Source organism: Apodemus sylvaticus, chromosome 20 (genome assembly GCF_947179515.1).
Source record: "Apodemus sylvaticus chromosome 20, mApoSyl1.1, whole genome shotgun sequence".
NCBI lineage: Eukaryota > Metazoa > Chordata > Mammalia > Rodentia > Muridae > Apodemus > Apodemus sylvaticus.
In genome coordinates this window covers 43,882,484-43,905,269 of record NC_067491.1, presented here as the reverse complement: position 1 = coordinate 43,905,269, position 22,786 = coordinate 43,882,484, and positions in this window count along the sequence as shown.

Genomic DNA, 22,786 nt, shown 5'->3' with positions numbered 1-22,786 from the left:
AAAGTTCCCAGAACTCATGTCCTTTAAAATTGAATGACTTTTATTTATTTCCAGAGAATTTCATCATTATCTTATGATTATTGTCTCTTTAAAATTACCCCTTTCTTTTTCTGAAACCCCTTTGAAATATGGTAAGGCACCTCATTCTCTCCTTTATGCTTCCTAGCTATTTTTCTTCCATAACTGAGGTAAGCACCTTAGCACTCAACCATTCAAATTAGCAATTTTATTTTTAGCTATTGTCATTGTCTATTGCTTAGTTAAGCTGTCAACAAATTATTTCATTGACTATGTATTTTGACCTGTTTAGTTTGCTCTAGAAAAAATGTCATCAAGAGAGTCATTTATCAACAGAAGATTATTTCTCATAGATCTGTCATCACAGTCCTGGAGGTCCAGAATTAAGATGTTGGCAGAGAAGTTTGGTGAACTTGGCAGGCTTATTTCATGACTCAAAGAATGTTGTTTTTGCTATATCTTCCACAAGGGAAATTTTATGGGCTTTCATAGGACACTAATTCACTTATGATGTATATGCCTCACTTACTGTTGATCTGTTTGACCTACTTTATGATCTATTTGTTTCACACACTAGTACCATCATTGGATATTAAGATTTCAGCACTGGAATTTTATAAGAAGCAAATATTCAATCATAGTAGTTTTGATTTAAAAAATGCTGTCTTTTGTAATCTTTCCCTTTCCCCCTGTCATCTTTTCTATAATATCTTGGTCTTATTAATCATTTTCTTTCTTTTATCTTCATCATTGTTAGATTTAGCTGTCAACTAGATGCAAACTTAGAGTCATATGAGAAGAGGAAACATCTATTGAAGACTTGCTTCCATCAGATTGGTGTGTGGGCAGGTATGTGGGCATTGTCTGGATAGCTAATTGATGCATCTACTGTGGGAGGGGCTATACATAGGTAGATGGGCCTGGCTTTTTAAGAAAAGTATACGAATGTGTGCCAGAGAGCAAACCAGTAAGCAACAATTATAAATATAAATCCCTCCATGATTATGCTTCCTTTTTCAGAGCTATGAGTTTTTATAATCTTGGATTGTGAACTTGTCTTCAGTTGGATTTATCTCTGGGGAAAGCTTTGGTTGTATTTTGATTTGAATACATACTTGAGTATTTTTACCTGTATCTTTGTAGAAGTTTGGTATGGTTCTTCCTCCCAGACCCATGTTCCCAGAAGTAAGATTCAAACTCAAAATATATGTATAAATACCTTGGCCATATAGCTAGATTTTTCTCTTGTTAGAACATAACCTAAATTATCCCATTTATTATAATCTACATCCTATATGGCTGACTGCTTGTACTCAAGCATCATAAATTCGTTTTGTTACATCTTCCCAGGCTAAATCTCCCCTGCTTGGCTCTATCTAAGAATCCTCTCTGCTTCCCATTTGTCCCACCTTCTATTCCTTACCTAAGCCATAGGACATTAGATATATTATTGATAGGTGCCACATCTATATAGACATAAGGTATTCTTTCTACAATTCCCATTTTTAGGTTCTTTTTCAAATATAAATTGAATACAATAATAACAATTATGAAACAATTAAGAAAGTTTTTACATTCATAATGTCTAGTCCATAGTGTTTAGCAATTTTAGAACATATTCTATTATTTGTTCTATCTTGGTGAGTTCAGAGTTTTGTACCTAAATTATTTTTTATGATATCATTTTATTAACCTAAAACACTTTAGACCTAAAAATATTTTCATAAATCTTAAATGACTTAAAGCTTAATTGTGAGACTATAACTATCTAGTCTTCAATCATATCAGAGACCTGAGAAGGAGTAACTATTACCTGAGTAAGGAGTAAGTACAGCAGAAGCATCTAAGAATAAGAATTGACCAACAGCAGTGGCTGAGTTAAATCAGCTCTATAAAGTTGGAGCATCATCTTTAGCCTTCTGGCCCAGTACATACAACTGACAGACCTTTTGTGAAGTAGGAGTTATGAAGGACTAGATTACTCTGTTTTGGCAGAGCTTGGTGATCGACTTCCCTGCCTCTGATTGTCCTTTCTGGATAGCAATTTGTCTGCAGATGAAATTAGGGCATTTTCTTTGCCTGGTGGCTAGCTTGCCATAGATGAAGCCATCTCCAAATGGAGGTCCTTCAATGCTCATCTTTTTCCAAGCAGAATGGGTTGCTTCCAGGTCAAAACAGTTTTAAATTAATAAAAACATCTTTAAATGTTACATTCTGTGAATCTCTGAGGTTTTTGAAGACCATCTATCTATTCATAGCATATCTGAACAAGCAAATGTTGCCTGTCTCCAGCTACCTACTATCTTTTCAACCCAGGATGCATATTTCTGTGATGATCTAGAGTAGAATGTGGCATGACTATGAGTTTGACTGTCTATTAACTTGTATTTCTTAATATTTCTAAGAGTTTGCAAAAAAAGCTATTAAAAGAACTTGGGGGCAGCAGGCTTGGGTTAAGAGCAGTAGTTACTCTTCCAGAAGCCTTGAGTTCAGTTGCCAGCAACCACATGGTGGCTCATAATCATCTATAAGGAAATCTGATGCCCTCTTATGGCAAGTGGGTATACATGTAGCAGAGCACTCATATATTAAAAAACAAACAAAAAATAAAACAAAAATCAAGCTTCAGTGAAGGCAGGTGTGGTGGCCCATGCCTTTATTAACCAGCACTTGGGAGGCAGAGGCAGGTGGCTCTCTGTGAGTGTGAGGCCACCATAGTCTACATATTGAGTTCTAGGACAGCCAGAATATGCAGAGTGATCCTGTCAAAAATAAAAAACAAACAAACAAACAAACAAACAAAAGGACTAGGACTAAACCTTGTATTTTAAATGAGTTACATAGGCATAATGCCTATACAAAGTTGAAATATCTATGCATTATGCTGCAACAAAATGTACCCTATATTTCATATCAATATATAAATATTTATATGGATGAAAACCTTAAACCTGCATCAATATACAATCATCATATCAATGTAAACAAAAATATTTTCATTTGAGTTCTAAATTGAAGTGTAGGTTCAATAATCTACCCTTTTATTCTATTATTTCTTTTTTTCACATTTACATTATTTATTTTTCATGGTATTGTCTATTATTTCTATATGATAATTCTATATCCCTCCTTTTTTCTCAAACCCCTTCCCTTTATTTATTTTTTTATTCGATATAATTTTTTATTTACATTTCAAATGATTTCCCCTTTTCTAGCCCCCCCCCCACTCCCCGAAAGTCCCATAAGCCCCCTTCTCTTCCCCTGTCCTCCCACCCACCCCTTCCCACTTCCCCGTTCTGGTTTTGCCGAATTCTGCTTCAATGAGTCTTTCCAGAACAAGGGGCCACTCCTCCTTTCTTCTTGTACCTCATTTGATGTGTGGATTATGTTTTGGGTATTCCAGTTTTCTAGGTTAATATCCACTTATTAGTGAGTGCATACCATGATTCACCTTTTGAGTTTGGATTACCTCACTTAGTATGATGTTCTCTAGCTCCATCCATTTGCCTAGGAATTTCATGAATTCATTGTTTCTAATGGCTGAATAGTACTCCATTGTGTAGATATACCACATTTTTTGCATCCACTCTTCTGTCGAGGGATACCTGGGTTCTTTCCAGCATCTGGCAATTATAAATAGGGCTGCTATGAAAATAGTAGAGCATGTATCCTTATTACATGGTGGGGAATCCACTGGGTAAATGCCCAGGAGTGATATAGCAGGATCTTCTGGAAGTGAGGTGCCCAGTTTTCAGAGGAACCGCCAGACTGCTTTCCAGAGTGGTTGTACCAATTTGCAACCCCACCAGCAGTGGAGGAGTGTTCCTCTTTCTCCACACCCTCTCCAACACCTGCTGTCTCCTGAATTTTTAATCTTAGCCATTCTGACTGGTGTAAGATGAAATCTCAGGGTTGTTTTGATTTGCATTTCCCTAATGACTAATGAAGTTGAGCATTTTTTAAGATGCTTCTCCGCCATCCAAAGTTCTTCAGGTGAGAATTCTTTGTTTAACTCTGTACCCCATTTTTAAATAGGGTTGTTTGGTTTTCTGGAGTCTAACTTCTTGAGTTCTTTATATATATTGGATATTAGCCCTCTATCTGATGTAGGATTGGTGAAGATCTTTTCCCAATTTGTTGGTTGCCGATTTGTCCTCTTGATGGTGTCCTTTGCCTTACAGAAACTTTGTAATTTTATGAGGTCCCATTTGTCAATTCTTGCTCTTAGAGCATACGCTATTGGTGTTCTGTTCAGAAACTTTCTCCCTGTACCGATGTCCTCAAGGGTCTTCCCCAGTTTCTTTTCTATTAGCTTCAGAGTGTCTGGCTTTATGTGGAGGTCCTTGATCCATTTGGATTTGAGCTTAGTACAAGGAGACAAGGATGGATCAATTCGCATTCTTCTGGTTGCTGACCTCCAGTTGAACCAGCACCATTTGTTGAAAAGGCTATCTTTTTTCCATTGGATGTTTTCAGCCTCTTTGTCGAGGATCAAGTGGCCATAGGTGTGTGGGTTCATTTCTGGATCTTCAATCCTGTTCCGTTGATCCTCCTGCCTGTCACTGTACCAATACCATGCAGTTTTTAACACTATTGCTCTGTAGTATTGCTTGAGGTCAGGGATACTGATTCCCCCAGATTTTCTTTTGTTGCTGAGAATAGTTTTAGCTATCCTGGGTTTTTTTTGTTGTTCCAGATGAATTTGATAATTGCTCTTTCTAACTCTGTGAAGAATTGAGTTGGGATTTTGATGGGTATTGCATTGAATCTGTATAGTGCTTTAGGCAAAATGGCCATTTTAACTATATTGATTCTACCGATCCATGAGCATGGGAGGTTTTCCCATTTTTTGAGGTCTTCTTCCATTTCCTTCTTCAGAGTCTTGAAGTTCTTGTCATACAGATCTCTCACATGTTTGGTAAGAGTCACCCCAAGATACTTTATACTGTTTGTGGCTATTGTGAAGGGGGTCATTTCCCTAATTTCTTTCTCAGCCTGCTTATCCTTTGAGTATAGGAAGGCCACTGATTTGCTGGAGTTGATTTTATAACCTGCCACTTTGCTGAAGTTGTTTATCAGCTGTAGGAGCTCTCTAGTGGAGTTCTTTTGGTCACTTAGGTAGACGATCATGTCGTCTGCAAATAATGATAGTTTGACTTCTTCCTTTCCAATTTGTATCCCTTTGACCTCCTTATGTTGTCGAATTGCCCGAGCTAGTACCTCAAGTACAATATTGAAAAGATAAGGAGAAAGGGGGCAGCCTTGTCTGGTCCCTGATTTCAGTGGGATTGCTTCAAGTTTCTCTCCATTTAGTTTGATGCTGGCTACCGGTTTGCTGTATATTGCTTTTACTATGTTTAGGTATGGGCCTTGAATTCCTGTTCTCTCCAAGACTTTAAGTATGAAAGGATGCTGAATTTTGTCAAATGCCTTTTCAGCATCCAATGAAATGACCATGTGGTTTTGTTCTTTGAGTTTGTTTATGTAGTGGATTGTATTGATGGATTTCCGTATATTGAACCAACCCTGCATTCCCGGGATAAAGCCTACTTGATCATGGTGGATGATCGTTTTGATGTGTTCTTGGATTCGGTTGGCAAGAATTTTATTGAGTATTTTTGCATCGATGTTCATAAGGGAAATTGGTCTGAAGTTCTCTTTCTTTGTTGGATCTTTTTGTGGCTTTGGTATCAGCGTAATTGTGGCTTCGTAGAAGGAATTGGGTAGTGTTCCTTCTGTTTCTATTTTGTGGAATAGTTTGAAGAGTATTGGTGTTAACTCTTCTTTGAAGGTCTGGTAGAATTCTGCACTGAAGCCATCTGGTCCTGTGCTTTTTTTGGTTGGAAGACTTTCTATGACTCCTTCTATTTCTTTAGGCATTATGGGACTGTTTAGATGGTCTAGTTGGTCCTGATTTAATTTTGGTATTTGGTATCTGTCAAGGAAATTGTCCATTTCCTCCAGATTCTCCAGTTGTGTTGAGTACAGGCTCTTGTAGTAGGATCTGATGATTCTTTGGATTTCCTCAGTTTCTGTTGTTATATCTCCCTTTTCATTTCTAAGTTTGTTAATTTGGATACTTTCTCTGTGCCCTTTGGTCAGTCTGGCTAAGGGTTTATCTATCTTGTTGATTTTCTCAAAGAACCAGCTCCTGGTTTTGTTGATTTTTTGTATGGTTCTCTTTGTTTCTACTTGATTGATTTCGGCCCTGAGTTTGATGATTTCCTGCCTTCTACTCCTCCTGGGTGAAATAGCTTCTTTTTGTTCTAGGGCTTTCAGGTGTGTCATTAAGCTGGTAATGTATGCTCTCTCCATTTTCTTTTTGGAGGCACTCAGGGCTATGAGTTTTCCTCTTAGCACTGCTTTCATTGTGTCCCATAGATTTGGGTATGTTGTGTCTTCATTTTCATTGTGTTCTAAAAAGTCTTTAATTTCTTTCTTTATTTCTTCCTTGACCAAGGTATCATTGAGTAGAGTATTGTTCAGTTTCCACGTGTATGTGGGTTTTCTGTTGTTTCTGTTGCTATTGAAGACCACTTTTACTCCATAGTGATCAGATAGGAGGCATGGGATTAGTTCGATCTTCTTATATTTGTTGAGGTCTGTCTTGTGACCAATTATATGGGCGATTTTGGAGAAGGTACCATGAGGTGCTGAGAAAAAGGTATATTCTTTTGTTTTAGGATAGAATGTTCTATATATATCTGTTAAATCTAATTGGTCCAAAGCTTCAATTAGTTTCATTGTGTTCCTGTTTAGTTTCTGTTTTCCTGATCGGTCCATTGAGGAAAGTGCAGTGTTGAAGTCACCCACAATTATTGTGTTAGGTGCAATGTGTGCTTTTAGTTTTAATAAAGTTTCTTTTACGAAAGAGGGTGCCCTTGCATTTGGGGCATAGATGTTCAGGATTGACAGTTCTTCTTTTTGTATTTTTCCTTTGACCAGCAAGAAGTGTCCCTCAGGGTCTCTTTTGATGACTTTGGGTTGAAAGTCAATATTATCTGATATTAAAATGGCTACTCCAGCTTGTTTCCTGAGACCATTTGCTTGTAAAATTGTCTTCCAGCCTTTTACTCTAAGGTAGTGTTTGTCTTTGACCCTGAGGTGTGTTTCCTGTAAGCAGAAAAATGTAGGGTCCTGTTTACGTATCCATTCAGTTAGTCTGTGTCTTTTTTTTTGGAGCATTAAGTCCATTGATGTTAAGAGATATTAAGGAATAATGATTGTTACTTCCTATCATTTTTGACGTTATTTTTTAAATTTGAATGCTTAACTTCTTTTGGGTTTGATGAAAGGTTACTATCTTGCTTTTTCCAGGGTGAAGTTTCCCTCCTTGTATTGGTGTTGTCCTCCTATTATCCTTTTTAGGGCTGGGTTTGTGGATAGATATTGGGTAAACTTGGTTTTGTCATGAAATATCTTAGTTTCTCCATCTATGGTGATTGAGAGTTTTGCTGGATATAGTGGTTTTGGTTGGCATTTGTGTTCTCTTAGAGTCTGCATGAGATCTTCCCAGGACCTTCTAGCCTTCATAGTCTCAGGTGAAAAGTCTGCTGTGATTCTGATAGGTCTTCCTTTACATGTTACTTGGCCTTTTTCTCTTACTGCCTTTAGTATTCTTTCTTTGTTTAGAACATTTGGTGTTTTGATTATTATGTGACGGGAAGTATTTCTGTTCTGGTCCAGTCTGTTTGGAGTTCTGTAGGTTTCTTGTATATTCATGGGCATCTCTCTCTTTAGGTTAGGGAAGTTTTCTTCCATAATTTTATTGAAGATATTTGCTGGCCCTTTAAGTTGTAAATCTTCACTCTCATCTATGCCTATAATCCTTAGGTTTGGTCTTCTCATTGTGTCCTGGATTTCCTGGATATTTTGGGTTACAAGCTTTTTGCATTTTGCATTTTCTTTAACTGTTGAGTCCATGGTTTCTATGGAATCTTCAGCATCTGAGATTCTTCTATCTCTTGTATTCTGTTGTTGATATTTGCATCTCTGTCCCCTGATTTCTTCCCAAGGCTTTCTATCTCCAAAGTTGTCTCCCTTTGAGTTTTCTTAGTTGTTTCTACTTCTGATTTTAGATCCTGGATGGTTTTGCTTAGCTCCTTCTCTTGCTTGTTTGTGCTTTCCTGTAATTCTTTAAGAGATTTTTGTGTTTCCTCTTTCATGACCTCAGCCTGTTGACCAAAGTTCTCCTGTATTTCTTTAAGAGATTTTTGTGTTTCCTCTTTCATGACATCAGCCTGTTGACCAAAGTTCTCCTGTATTTCTTTAAGTGTTTTTTGCATTTCCTCCTTGTTGGCTTTTGTATTCTCCTGGATTTCTTTCAATGATTTTTGTGTTTCCCTTGCAAGGGCTTCTAACTTTTGATCCATTTTCTCCTGAATTTCTTTAAGTATGTCCTTCATGTGTTCCTGTACTAGTATCATGACCAGTGATTTTAAATCCAAATCTTGTTTTACTGGTGTGATGGGGTATCCAGGACATGTTGGTAGAGGAGAATTGGGTTCAAATGTTGCCATATTGCCTTGATTTCTGTTAGTGACGTTCCTGCGTTTGCCTTTTGCCATCTAGTTCTCACTGGTGTTAGTTTGTCTTGTCAGTGCTGGACTCACCAGTGCAAGCTGCCCCTTCCCAGTTGGCCTCTGGTGCACAGCTTACCTCCTGCACTGCTTGTAGACAGGGTGCTGCTGCCCAGGCTGTTCAGATCCCAAAGCAGGCACCTGAAGGCTCCCGGTGGGGCCCGCTGGATTCACTGGAGCACACTGACTTCTCCCAGCTGGCCGCCTGGAAGCCCAGCTAGCCTCTTGCAGGACTTGGAGATGTGGTGCTGCTGCCCAGGCTGATCTCAGTCTGTCTGATCCCTGGAGTCCGAAATCAAGATGGATGCACCTCTCCTGACTGGTGGGAGGCCGAGTTCTCGCTTTTTCGTTTCTGTTGAAAAAAAAAATGTAAAATCTCCTCTCCAACATAACATACCCCCTTTCTTCCATTTTGGAATTAGGACTTCTATAGCCTAATCTAGTTCATCAATCTTTTCTAAAATCCAGTGTATCTTAGCAGTTGTGCTATGAGTCTCATTGACTTAAAAAAATTAAAGTCAGCAAAGCATATTTTAAATCATATCTTGGATATACCAAATCCTCCTTCTGTTCTCTGAGTATTTCCTTCCAAGTTCTGTTAGATCATTTTTTTAAAAGATTTATTTATTTATTTATTTATTTTATGTTTTCACCATTGCTATCTTCAGACACACCAAAAGAGGTCATCACATCTCATTACAGATGGTTGTGAGCCACCATGTGGTTGCTGGGAATTGAACTCAGGACCTCTGGAAGAGCAGTCAGTGCTCTTAACCACTGAGCCATCTCTCCCGCCCTCTGTTAGATCTTTTTATCTGTAACAGGTTTTATGTTGTGATGTCTACAATATTGTTGCATTCTAATGTATGTAAATACCTGAGCACCATCAGATTTAATTTGTAAAGTCATTTTTAAGACAGTCATAATATTACAAATGTGCAATCTCAGAACCAGCCCCCTCAGAACTCAAGGCAAAAAGCCCATTGGAACTCTGAAATGAAGCTGGAGAGATGGCTCAGCAGTTAAGAGCACTACTGTTCTTCCAGAGGTCCTGAGTTCACTTCCCAGCGACCACATGGTGGCTCACAACCATCTGTAATGGGATCTGATGCCCTCTTCTGGTGTGTCTGAAGACAGTGACAGTGTACTCACATATATAAAATAAATAAATGTTTAAAAATAAAGGAACTCTAAAATGTATTAACTGTATGATGTGTCGTTTCGTGTACATATATTAATTCTCCAAGCTCTATAGAATGAAACACGCACTCCGTCGTATGTGACATTGCTTTCAGTTAGCCTCAATAAGCAGAATCTGGATTTTTAACTCAATACATTGTATCTCTATGGGCTGCCATCCTAATTTCTCAATGGAACGGTTTCCATCTGGAACTACAGTTTTAAAATAGCATTGTAAGTTCCAGATTGGATTTCTCTGAGGGTTTCCTGTTTCGATTTAAAGATTCTTTCAGCCCATGTTTAATGGTCTCTAATATAGTATCTAATTTCTCAGTCTTTTCTTTCTCCAAGTCTGTCTTATTCTGATCTCTCCCAAAGAGGACATACAAAACTGTAATCATTGAACAAGCAGCCATTTGTGTGCTGAGAATCGAAGCAAGAGCACACAGACTCCAGATGCAGCCTGCTGTTGGGTTTCCCTCCATCGGAAATACAGAAAACATTTTTTCACACTCAAAATGTCTCCTCAAAGACTTTATTTCACCAATTTTACTTTTAATACTTTACCAGATCAGATGCTTGGGCCTTTTTATTTTGTACCTTGTGTTGTTGCTAGCTCAGCCCTAGCCATTCAGATAGCTCAGGACTCCTGGGTTTTTACTTTATGCTGGTGCTGGCTACCCAGCTTCTGAGCTGCTTTAGGCTGCACAGCCTGTGGCTTAGCTCTCTCTAACATTTTAAACCATGATGCACTTGGGGAGAAGTTGCAGCTTTTGTGCTCTCAGACTTTGGTCTGCTTCATGCTTTTTAAAAAAATTTATTAGATATTTTCTTTATTTATATTTTAAATGTTATCCGCTGTCCTGGTTTCCTCCTCCAAAAACACTCTATCCCATCCCCCTCCCCCTGCTCACCAAGCCACCCACTCCCACCTCCCTGTCCTGGCATTCCCCTAAACTAGGGCATCCAGCCTTCTCACGACCCAGGGCCTCTCCTCCCTTTGATGTCCAACAAGACCATCCTCTGCTACATATGCAGCTGGAGCCATGGGTCCCTCCATGTGTACTCTTTGGTTGGTGATTTAGTCCCTGGGAGCTCTGGGAGCTCTGGTTGGTTCATATTGTTGTTCCTCCTATGGGGCTGCAAGCTCCTTCAGCTCCTTCAGTCCTTTCTCCAGCTCCTCCATTGGGGGGCTTGCGATCAGTCCAATGGTTGGCTGTGAGCATCCATGTTTGTGTTTGTCAGGCACTGGCAGAGCCTCTCAGTAGACAGCTATATCAGACTCCTGTCAGCAAGCGCTTGTTAGACCAGGCAAGCCTCTTGTCTGGCTAGCCCGACTCCTTCCACTGCCCCCTGCTTTTTACCTGGGCCTTTCCGGGCTGCAAGTTTGGGCTCTTATTGCCATAAGTTAGGCTCCATTTATAAGTTTGGTCTGGTTCTTCCTCCCAATTCCATGCCTCCAGAAATAAGACTCCGACTCAAAATATATTTACATATACCGTGGCCATATTGCTAGGCTTTTCTCTGACTACCATCATAACTTAAGATAACTGATTTATTCTAATCTACAGTCTGCCATGTGGCTGGTACCTGTGCTCAGGGACCTTGTGTCTATCTCTTCACATCTCCCTGGCTGGCTCTATTCCAGACTCCTTTCTGTTCCCAGGATGCTCCACCTTCTATTTCCTGCCTGAGCCATAGACCATCAGATTTATTATTGAGCCATAGACATCCATACAGGCATTGTAAGGGTCCATGAATTGTAAGGGTCCATGATTGACTGAAGAATGATACCCTGGACTCAAATAGTATACAAATACAAAGAGTGTTCCCCCTCCCCCCCCTACAGAAGCCCAGCATGCCAGGGTCTGCCATCTACAAAGATGGAGAGACTCTAAAATGAGCTCCCAGGTCTGATTTAAAACACATTAGGGGAATTCTGGGGAGGAATAGGTGACCTCTATCTTAATCTTGGCTCTATCGCTAGGGACATTCCAGAACCATTGCTGGGGTCTGGGGGCCTAGAAAATGTTGCTGGGGATGTCTGGAGATGGTTACTGAGGAAGTTAGAATCTGCTGCTGACCCATTGTCCTTGCCTCAGGCCAGGCGGCAGGGCAGCTTCTGAGGCCAGACTTGCCTGGATTTGCCTAGTTCTTGGAAACTGAGATTTAGGCCTAGTCTCCTGAACTGCCAATTTGAAGCCTGTCATGGAGTCAGCCTAGCCTTCTCAGCATCAGATATTCTTTCTACATATCCTTTCTAGGGATCCATATTTTTTAATGACTCTGGTATTTACTTTAGCATTTAGTTTTAGTGTTACTAATATGGGTAAAAGAAATTTTACTTTAAGTAATTTAAATTGTGCCCATTCAATACATTCAGGTTAGTAAGACATGTAATTAAGATAGAGTTGCTGCAAAAGAAAATCTGGGGGAATCAGTATCCCTGACCTCAAGCAATACTACAGAGCAATAGTGTTAAAAACTGCATGGTATTGGTACACTGACAGGCAGGAGGATCAATGGAACAGGATTGAAGATCCAGAAATGAACCCACACACCTATGGCCACTTGATCCTCGACAAAGAGGCTGAAAACATCCAATGGAAAAAAGATAGCCTTTTCAACAAATGGTGCTGGTTCAACTGGAGGTCAGCATGCAGAAGAATGCGAATTGATCCATCCTTGTCTCCTTGTACTAAGCTCAAATCCAAATGGATCAAGGACCTCCACATAAAGCCAGACACTCTGAAGCTAATAGAAAAGAAACTGGGGAAGACCCTTGAGGACATCGGTACAGGGAGAAAGTTTCTGAACAGAACACCAATAGCGTATGCTCTAAGAGCAAGAATTGACAAATGGGACCTCATAAGGTTACAGAGTTTCTGTAAGGCAAAGGACACCATCAAGAGGACAGATCGGCAACCAACAAATTGGGAAAAGATCTTCACCAATCCTACATCAGATAGAGGGCTAATATCCAATATATATAAAGAACTCAAGAAGTTAGACTCCAGAAAACCGAACAACCCTATTAAAAAATGGGGTACAGAGTTAAACAAAGAATTTTCACCTGAAGAACTTCGGATGGCGGAGAAGCATCTTAAAAAATGCTCAACTTCATTAGTCATTAGGGAAATGCAAATCAAAACAACCCTAAGATTTCATCTTACACCAGTCAGAATGGCTAAGATTAAAAATTCAGGAGACAGCAGGTGTTGGAGAGGGTGCGGAGAAAGAGGAACACTCCTCCACTGCTGGTGGGGTTGCAAATTGGTATAACCACTCTGGAAATCAGTCTGGCTGTTCCTCTGAAAACTGGGCACCTCACTTCCAGAAGATCCTGCTATACCACTCCTGGGCTTATACCCAGAGGATTCCCCACCATGTAATAAGGATACATGCTCTACTATGTTCATAGCAGCCCTATTTATAATTTCCAGATGCTGGAAAGAACCCAGGTATCCCTCAACAGAAGAGTGGATACAAAAAATGTGGTATATCTACACAATGGAGTACTATTCAGCCATTAGAAACAATGAATTCATGAAATTCTTAGGCAAATGGATGGAGCTAGAGAACATCATACTAAGTGAGGTAACCCAGACTCAAAAGGTGAATCATGGTATGCACTCACTAATAAGTGGTTATTAACCTAGAAAACTGGAATACCCAAAACATAATCCACACATCAAATGAGATACAAGAAGAAAGCAGGAGTGGTCCCTGGTTCTGGAAAGACTCAGTGAAACAGTATTTGGCAAAACCAGAACGGGGAACTGGGAAGGGGTGGGAGGGAGGACAGGGGAAGAGAAGGGGGCTTACGGGACTTTCGGGGAGGGGGGGCTAGAAAAGGGGAAATCATTTGAAATGTAAATAAATTATATCGAATAAAAAAAAAAGAATATATCGCATGGAAAATGTATTTTCAATAAAAGAGAAAGAGAAGAAGAGTAGATCTATTACAAATGGGTACTAACTGATAATGGAACATGTAATAATGGAGTGAACAGGTTGTTAATAATGAGCTCATCATTTGTTTAAAGATTTTAAAGCAATCATTTACTATTTTGCTTTAGCTTGAAAATCATAAACTCATTTCAGTTATACACATTAGGAATGCCTTACTGAAGCCAAGAAATTTTTCATTCAATTTTGCTTTGTTGTGGGCAAATGTATTTTTTACAACTTATACAAATTTGAAATAAAATTTAATAGTGCTCCCCCCCCCCAAAAAAAAAAAGATAGAGTTGCTGTTGAGAGCACCAGATTCAAATGGTAACTTTGGAACATCTGTTTGGAAAGTGGGCAGAGTTTGTTAAAAAATAATCTGTCTTAAGGTTGTGATTGTAATCTCATAGTAACCACTATATATAGTGTTTATAATTTGTATTATACATATGATATATTTAATATGCATTATATATTTATATATTATATAGAAATGAACTTAACCTTTAGTTTTATAGAAAACCAAAATAGGGGCATAGAAAAATACCCAAGTTATTTTTTAGCTTAAGCTGAAAGAACTTCTACTATATCCCTGTTCTCAACAGCTTGTAGGATTATTGTCATGGTTAGTTTTTAATATATATATATAATATTTAATATGTATAATATATAAGTATGTATAACTGTATTTGCATGTTTATTTGCAATAGCTTGAAGATAAGCAGTTAGATTTTGACATTATCTTTAAACCACTTAGTTTTTACTTATAAAGTAGACTTATTTTGAGTTGATTGGAGAGTGAGAAGGGTGGACATGTTGGGAGTGAAATGGTATCAGATTTCCTCTCATGATTGGAGCCAGGTATATAGTCTGGAATTATGTAAACCTCCTATCAGCCACAGTACCTCCCTCTCTGCAATGATCTTAACAAACCTAAATCTGCACCTAGAGTCACCTGAGAAGAGGAACTCTTAAATAACATTTAACAAAACTCCTATCATCTGACTTGTATTTCAAAACTGTCAAATGATATTTAGGTCTATTGTGAATTATAGGACAGCTAGCTTAATCAAGAGGTATTAGATTAAGATTTTATACTGTAATCAAATCAATCAAAATATTTGTCTTCCAATTAAGTTTGATATGAACTTGATTTTCAATCTCATAAAAAACCCAGATAGGGACATTTAAATAGAAAAATACTCTAGGTATCTATTAACTTAAAATAAAGAAGTTCTATTATATCTCTGCTCTCAGTAACGTGTAGAATATCGCCATGGTTAGTTTTAATCAACTTGGCAAAATATAGAATTATCTTGGAAGAAGTTCTCAAGAAGGGGTTTTTCAAGATCAGGTTGTCTTGTGGGCGTGTCTGTGGGGAATTCTCTTAATTATGTTAATAGATGTGGGAAGACTCAACCCTCTGTGGGTGGCAGCATTCCTTGGGTTTGGTTCCTGAATTGCCTAAGAGTAGAGAAAGGGACCAGAGCAGCAAGCATGCCTGTATTTATTGCCTCTATGCTCTTACTGAAGATGTAACCAGTTTCTTCAAGGTTCCATCTTGACTTCATCAAAATGATGGCTTGGGAACTTGGCATTGTGTGTCAAATTAATCCCTTTCCCTGTAAATTGTCATTTGTCAGAGTATTTTTATTACAGCAACGGAAATGAAAGTAGAACAGATATCTATGGCAAACCCTAGGGATGAATTAAGAGAAGGCTGCTATTCCTGTAACAGTGTCCAGAGGCGATAAAATACGGAGGTCCAGAAGGACTTTGTCAAGATGCATGGTCTGAAGCCTGGAAAACTTAAAAGCAGAGGATTAATGAGATTCCATACTGATGATTTAATGACTAGTAGCAGAAGAGACCAAGAAGATGGAGAAGGGAGGAACAGCATTTTTTCATGTGTCTGAAAGTAGATAAAGAGGTGTGTGTGTGTGTACCATATTACTAGGACAGGAGTGGAAACAGTATCTCATCACAGTTCTATGTGCGTTCAAGATCATTGAAGGCATGACATGGCTTCTCCCAATTTCTAGGGATGGGTGATGGTGAAAAGTTGCTTAAACTTTCTTTTTTTTAATATTTATTTTATTTATATGAATACACTAGAGCTGTCTTCAGACACACCAGAAGAGGGCATCGGATCCCATTACAGATGGTTGTGAGCCACCATGTGGGTGCTGGGATTTGAACTCAGGACCTTCGGAAGAGCAGTCAGTGCCCTTAACCGCTGAGCCATCCCTCCAGCTGCTCATGGTTCTCTCTTTCTACCGTGTTAACTCCAGCCAGAAACCAAACTGGGGATAAAGGGACAGGCAGTGCGCAGCCTCCCTGACCTTCCTTCCTTTTAAAACACGGTCTCGTGTGCACCAGCGTGGCCTTGAACTTGCTGTGCTTTAAGACACCAGGCATGCTGCGCACACAGCTTAGATTTTCCCCCACTATAGGATGATTCCCATCCTCCTAAAATAAACCTGAATCATGACACAAATAATGGATGTCCTCCTCCCCATGGCCGGCCCCATTTGTTTCCATCCTGTGGTCTGCCCCAGCGCTCGTTCCCACGTCCACACCCTTAGCGATGCCCTCCTCTTGACACTCCCAGTGCAAAACCACAGCTTCGATGGGAATTCCAATTGCTACTGGAAGGCACCTGCACCTGTCACCCAAATGAAGCTGACCATTTTCACTTTCAAATGCGTGACCACAAACCTCAAGCGGGCCCACAATGCCTCCTGGCAATCGCACAACACCGATTCTCCCAGCTAATTTCTTTCCTCATTTTCCAGCCAGTTATTTCACAACCTCCTCGGCTTCTGCTCCAGCCTCCCTCCCGCCCTCCCGACGCTTCCTCCCGTTCGCGCTCCCTCTCGGTTGATGGATTTCTTTCTGAGTTCGTTGTGAATATTGACACAAGCAGCAGAGAAATTGCAGGGACTCCTCCAGGCCCCACCCATCCATCCTTCTCTAAATCCACACTCTGGCTCTTGCTTAAACTTTCTATACACTGTTTTCTTACCCCTAAAATTGGGAAATTCGAATTGGTATAAGAAACAAATTGTTTTCATTTGTATGTTACTTAGCTGTATAGGGATTCACAGTGTTCCTAAGATAAATTGGTGCTAATAGTACTTAAATTATAAGAGGTTCTCAAGAATATGCCCTTACTTACAACTAAAATACCTCCTGTATACCTATGCAAAGTTTTCTGGAGAGGCAAGTGACAGGCAGCATAGTTTCCTTTGGATTTGAAATTCCCTAATGGTAAGTAACCATGGCCCCAAAATTTCCACAATGGGACAATGGGATCCTGATTCATGCTCTATGTGAAGAAGTATAAACACCAGTCTTACACTTGAAACACATTGGGACACCAGAACAGGTAGGAGTGGAGATGTGTTCCCATGACAACCAAAGAGTTTTCCAAAGTGGTTTAGAAACACACATCCATTAGAATGTCTACTGGGACCATGTGTGAGTTAACTTTCAGAAAGTCCTAATTTGTCAGGCAGATTTGATCAGAGCTGTAGTATCTCCAAATCTTGATGGTATTTAGAGGTGGGATCAAAGAAAGAATTATTGGTTTTTATTTCTACTTTGATTTTACTATAAATCTAGGTTTCTGTCCAAGGCATTTAATTATCCATGTCTCAGTGTCCTGAACTGGAGCATCCGATGTGAAGAGGACACCACCCCTTCAGATAGCTCTTCATGACATCTTAGATTTGTTCTATTACAGTCTTGTGGCTTCACTTAAAAAATGCAAGTATTACTGGTCTATGAGAACTTGCCACTAGATTTTCATTTGTTCTTTGAGAAAGTCAAAGTTAGTGAGGGACTTCCTCTAGGTAATGTTACCATTTTCTACTCAAATTGAGAACATCAGCCTCGATTTAGAGATTTCTAAGAAAATGGCAGAAAAGCCCGTGGGGCTCCTAGGATTTAAGAATCTGAATGCAAAGTAAATGTGTAGTCAGGGCAGCAGAGACTGTTCTCATAGTCGGGTGGTTCACCCCGGGCTTCTCAGCCATGCATGCTACTCTCTACCTCTAGGCATAGGCTGCAGCTGACAGCACGGCCTGTCACTCCATGATTCCTCTCCATGATTCTTTCTTCTCTTTAACCCTAACTTTGCTATGCTGTTTCACCTCTTGAGATGACTCTTTATATTCTCTATAAGCTATCCATTCTCAAAAAACCTATGTACCCTCGTCATCCATGACTAATTCAGTCCCCAGTGAGCTCTCCCTTCTTGATACTCCTTTATCTATCTTGTCTTCCTCTTGAGCCCTAATCAATTCAAGGATGGGAGAGTGATAATATTAACTCTTCAAAGTCACTACCATTATTGGATATATATATATATATATATTGCTTTTCAAGTTGTTAGATATGCCCATAAGACCAAATTCTACCAACAAAAATACAGGAAGAAATGATGAACTCTGTTTTCAGATTTGTTGTATGACCTGTGGCTAGCCTTGTTTACTTTCTATACACCAGATGTAGTGGTTTAAATGATGATGGCCCCTCATAAGCTCATATGTTTAAATGCTTCATTCCCATTTGGTGGAACTGTTGGGTAAGGATTAGGGGATGTAGCTTTGTTGGAGGAAGTGTGTCACCGAGGGTGGACTTTGAGGTTTCAAAAGCATATAACAGTTCCAGTTCTCTCTCTCTCTCTCTCTCTCTCTCTCTCTCTCTCTCTCTCTCTCTCTCAATTGTGGATCAGATGTAAGCTCTCAGACACAGACACTGCTCCATCATCGTGTCTGTCAGTCAGTTGCCACTTCTCACTATGATGATCATGTACTCACCCTTTGAAACTCTAACCCCCCATTAAATGTTTTCTTCTAAGAGCTGCCTTGCTAATGGTACTTTTTCACAGCAATAGAAAAGTAAACAAGACAGCAGCTGAGTGCATAGGATTGTTGAGTCTCTAAGAGAGTGCAAGTCTATGTATCAGGAGGAGTTTATATCTCTGAAGTGTTGTATGGAAGTATTCAGCTAACCAGAAACACATTATAATTTATCAGGTTTTAAGGTACCAGGATCTTGGAACTTCTCTATTACAGCAGATAGATTTTCCCTGGAAAACAGGGGGCTAAATAATATTATTGCTTTGCATATAATTATATAATTTTATATTTCTTTGTTTACAGTACCTACAATAATTTGAAAGGGAGGTTACAGTAAGGCTAACTGCCTCTCCAATGTGGTAAGCTGTTGAGCATCCTTTTAGCTCATTCTTCTCCTCTTGTTTGAAGAGGGAGAAATAGAAAAAGAAAGGAGATGTTAGTGGTAAATGGCTTAGCCTATATATACACAGAGCAGATAAAGCACGGGGATTTGTTCTATTCTGGTCAATAGCATCAAATAAACAAACAGTATTGTTATTGATTATTATATTAAGTAAATATCAGTAAAGACATTGATATTGATTATTTCATTAGATAAATGTACAGAGTGGTGGTGATATTGATTTTTATAGTCAACCATTATGAGGATAGACAAGACTCATATTCTAGCTCACCCATCTTAAAATGACTTATATAAGGCTTTGAGCACAATTCTGAGAGAGGAACTTATTTTATGATGAATGGTTTTAGAAAGTATGAGAACTTTCCTTATCAATTCCCATTAAAAATAAAAGCAGGTAGGACATTTACACATACCTTTTTAGATAATGTTTAGAGGTTGTAGCATGATCATAGTATGATCATTAGCTACAAAGACCCATGAGCTCTATCAAATATCAAATGGTGAACAGATCCTTTAAGATACGGTGCCAATAGAAGGAATCAAACTAAGAGATGGAACATTTATAAAGTGAATTGTATGTAAAATGCACGTGTAGTTGGGAGACCATAGCCTTGAATTTTTGAGCTTGATAATGCTAGGTAGATATGGTTGGCAGTACATGTTCTCATTGATATAAAATGAGGGGAAAGGAGGAAAATCCAAAGCTGTAATTTAAGTTTGTAACTGTGGATCAGGGTCATGTGATTGTTCGTTAAGTTTGGTTTCCTAAAAAAAGAGTATAAAGTTCTTGATTTTGGACCTAGAAAAGGTATGAGAACAAGACTGGGAAAGTAGTGTGTAGTGAGAATTTCAGTTTCTTAAAAAGACCAACATTGCAGTTATGTCATGTAAATACATTTTTGTTTTAATTCCAGGTGTGGGATACGGCACTGATTCACTTTGTCCACAGCAGTAGACTATGATTTGTCTCATGCTCTGGTAGGGGTGTGATTCTGCCAGCTGAAGATAGTTTATGTTCGGAATTTGGGGGACTCATGAGAGGGTATAAAAAGTCCAGAGCCACAAGAGGCTTCAGTCGCTGCTGCTCCCCCTGCTGCTGCTGGGTCCTGTTACTGCAGTTTGTCAAGGTGTCCTGAGCAAAGAGATGAGAAGAAGAAATTGGCTATCTTGAAGATGAAGATTGGATTTGTCCTACGGAACTCCCCAAGCAGCAGGAAATAGTCTAACCTTCTTTTTCTACTACCTAGTATTGGGGGGTTATAAGGGATTAGGGAGGAGAAGGATGGTAGGTAAAAAGAATCCAATAAAGAAGCCAAAAAATTACAGTTATAGTAGTGGGCTAGATGAAGGCTAGTTAGAGAAGAGGCCTTGGAAGGTAGCATTCCAGTGTACATGTGAGAAGAATCTGAGGTATGTGTTCTGCAGGGGAGGATGTGCTTAAAATAAACAAACAAACAAAAAAACACAAACAAGCATCATAGAGACTTTGGCATTTACAGATATTAGGACATCCATCAGTTGCCTTGTGATTTTTTTTTTCCCCATTTGGGGCTGTCAGATTTGATTCAGAGATAAGTGGCCTGTGTCAACATTTGTGATTGCATGGTAAAGTAAGTTCTTACTTACAGTGTTCCTGTTCTTATAATTGGTATTTTGTAAGATTACCCATTTCCATTAGCTTAGTCCTTCTGGTTCATGTAGGTTGACTGGATTTCTGAGCTCCTGCGTGGGAAATGTTCAGTCAGAACAACAGTGATGGTTCTAAGTCTCTGACTGTGACTCCATGTCACCAGGGAATGTGTTGGAATTAGAAAGGGAGGAGTTCTTTCTCTGTTGGATTTCAAGTTGGGAGGATGTGAGTCATATGGAGTCTTCTCTCAGTAAACCAAAGACAAGTGATAATAAATAGAGTTGGGACATAGAAAGAGAGACAGAAGGGGCCAGAAGGTTTGATGTCTACTTTTTTCTGCTTTACAGATCTGTTCATATCCTTACACGGTAGGAAGAAGACCAAAGCTTCTTGGAGGTCCTTTTACAAAGTCACTAAGATTCACAAGACTCCACTCAACAAATTTATTTACTTTTTGAGAATTTCCTTGTATATTTTGTTTGTATTCTTTCCCTCCTTCGAATCCACCCAAATCCTTCCCTACTCACTTAAACACCCAACTTCATATTCTTTATCTCTTTTAAAATACCCCCAAACCATCCACAAGAGTACACATACCCAGACACAGACACATAGACACAGTAGCACAGATACACAGATACACAGACACACAGACACAGTCATACACACACAGATACAGAGACATACCATACCATTGAGTCTAACTTGTGTTGGCTAATTACTCCTAACCATGGGGCCTGTCCTGCAGTGTGGTTGATATGTTTAGTGCCATGCCATTGAAGAAAACTGACTATTTTCTTCTCCCAGTAGGTATCAGTTGTACATGCCTTCTTGGCTGGTGTTGGGACTTTATGTCCACTATTCCTCCTCCATTTTGTGATTTTGTCTGGCTTGAGCTTGTGCAGATCTTTTGCATACTGACACATTCTTTGTGGATTAATATGTGTATACCTGTTGTGTCTGGAAAATATCGTTTCCTTGAAATAGTCCATCACCTCCAGCTTCCACAATCCTTACACCTTACCTTCCACATAAATCCCTAACTTTTGAGGGGAGGGGTGTGATAAAGATACCCTATTCAAGACTGGACACTCCAAAGTCTCTCAGTTTCTATACACTGTCCAGCTGTGTGCCTTTGTGTTAATTATCATAAACTGCAAGAAGAAGATTCTGATGAGGGCAGAACAATGTACTGATTTCTGGGTTTAGCAATAAGTCATTAGGAATCGTTTTATTCCTATGACCATTCAGCTGAATAATGGTAGTAGGTTTTCCCCTAGGGCTTATGACCTATCTAGTGTCAGGTTCTTGGACTCAACAGTGTCATGTACGGATTCTAGCTCCTGGAGTGGACTTTCAATATGAGAAAAAAGTGGCTAGTTCCTCTCAGAACACTTGCACTACTATAAGAACAGTGGGCACATCTTGCGGGTAGGTTGCTAGTATAGACTTCAGGATTCATAGAGGAGTGAAATTGATCATTTTTTTTTCCTCTGGTAACATATACAGCACTTTTCAGTAGTATGAATGCTAACTAGTAGGGATGATGCTTCCGGTTGAGTGCCAGGGAGATTCCCTGTGATTTATGATGTATAAGTATGAAGTGTCTTCAGCAACAGGGTCTTAGTATTAAGTTGTGGATGGTAACCAATAGGTTTAGCAATAGCCTATACTGTTTACAGAAGTCTATTGAATCACTTTGGACTATGTCTCAAAAAGATGTAATCCATGTACTGTGTATCTTATTTGTTAGCATATGACATCTAGTTGAAGCATTGTCTCTTCTGACTCCATTTAAACTCTTATTAAGATATGTATATATTTTGGGCAGCTTCTAACAGTGGGATAGCTTTCCAAATGGCTTTTCAAAGGGATTTTATACTAGTTATCCCTCTCAATATTTCTTTTTCTGCCCGGTCTTCCTGCTCCAACCCCATTTAAGTCTCCCATTCTAATTTCCCCGTTATCATCTTATAGAATTATATTCTTTTTTTTATTCGATATATTTTTTATTTACATTTCAAATGATTTCCCCTTTTCTAGCCCCCAACTCCCCGAAAGTCCCGCAAGCCCCCTTCTCTCCCCCTGTCCTCCCACCCACCCCTTCCCACTTCCCCGTTCTGGTTTTGCCGAATACTGCTTCACTGAGTCTTTCCAGAAC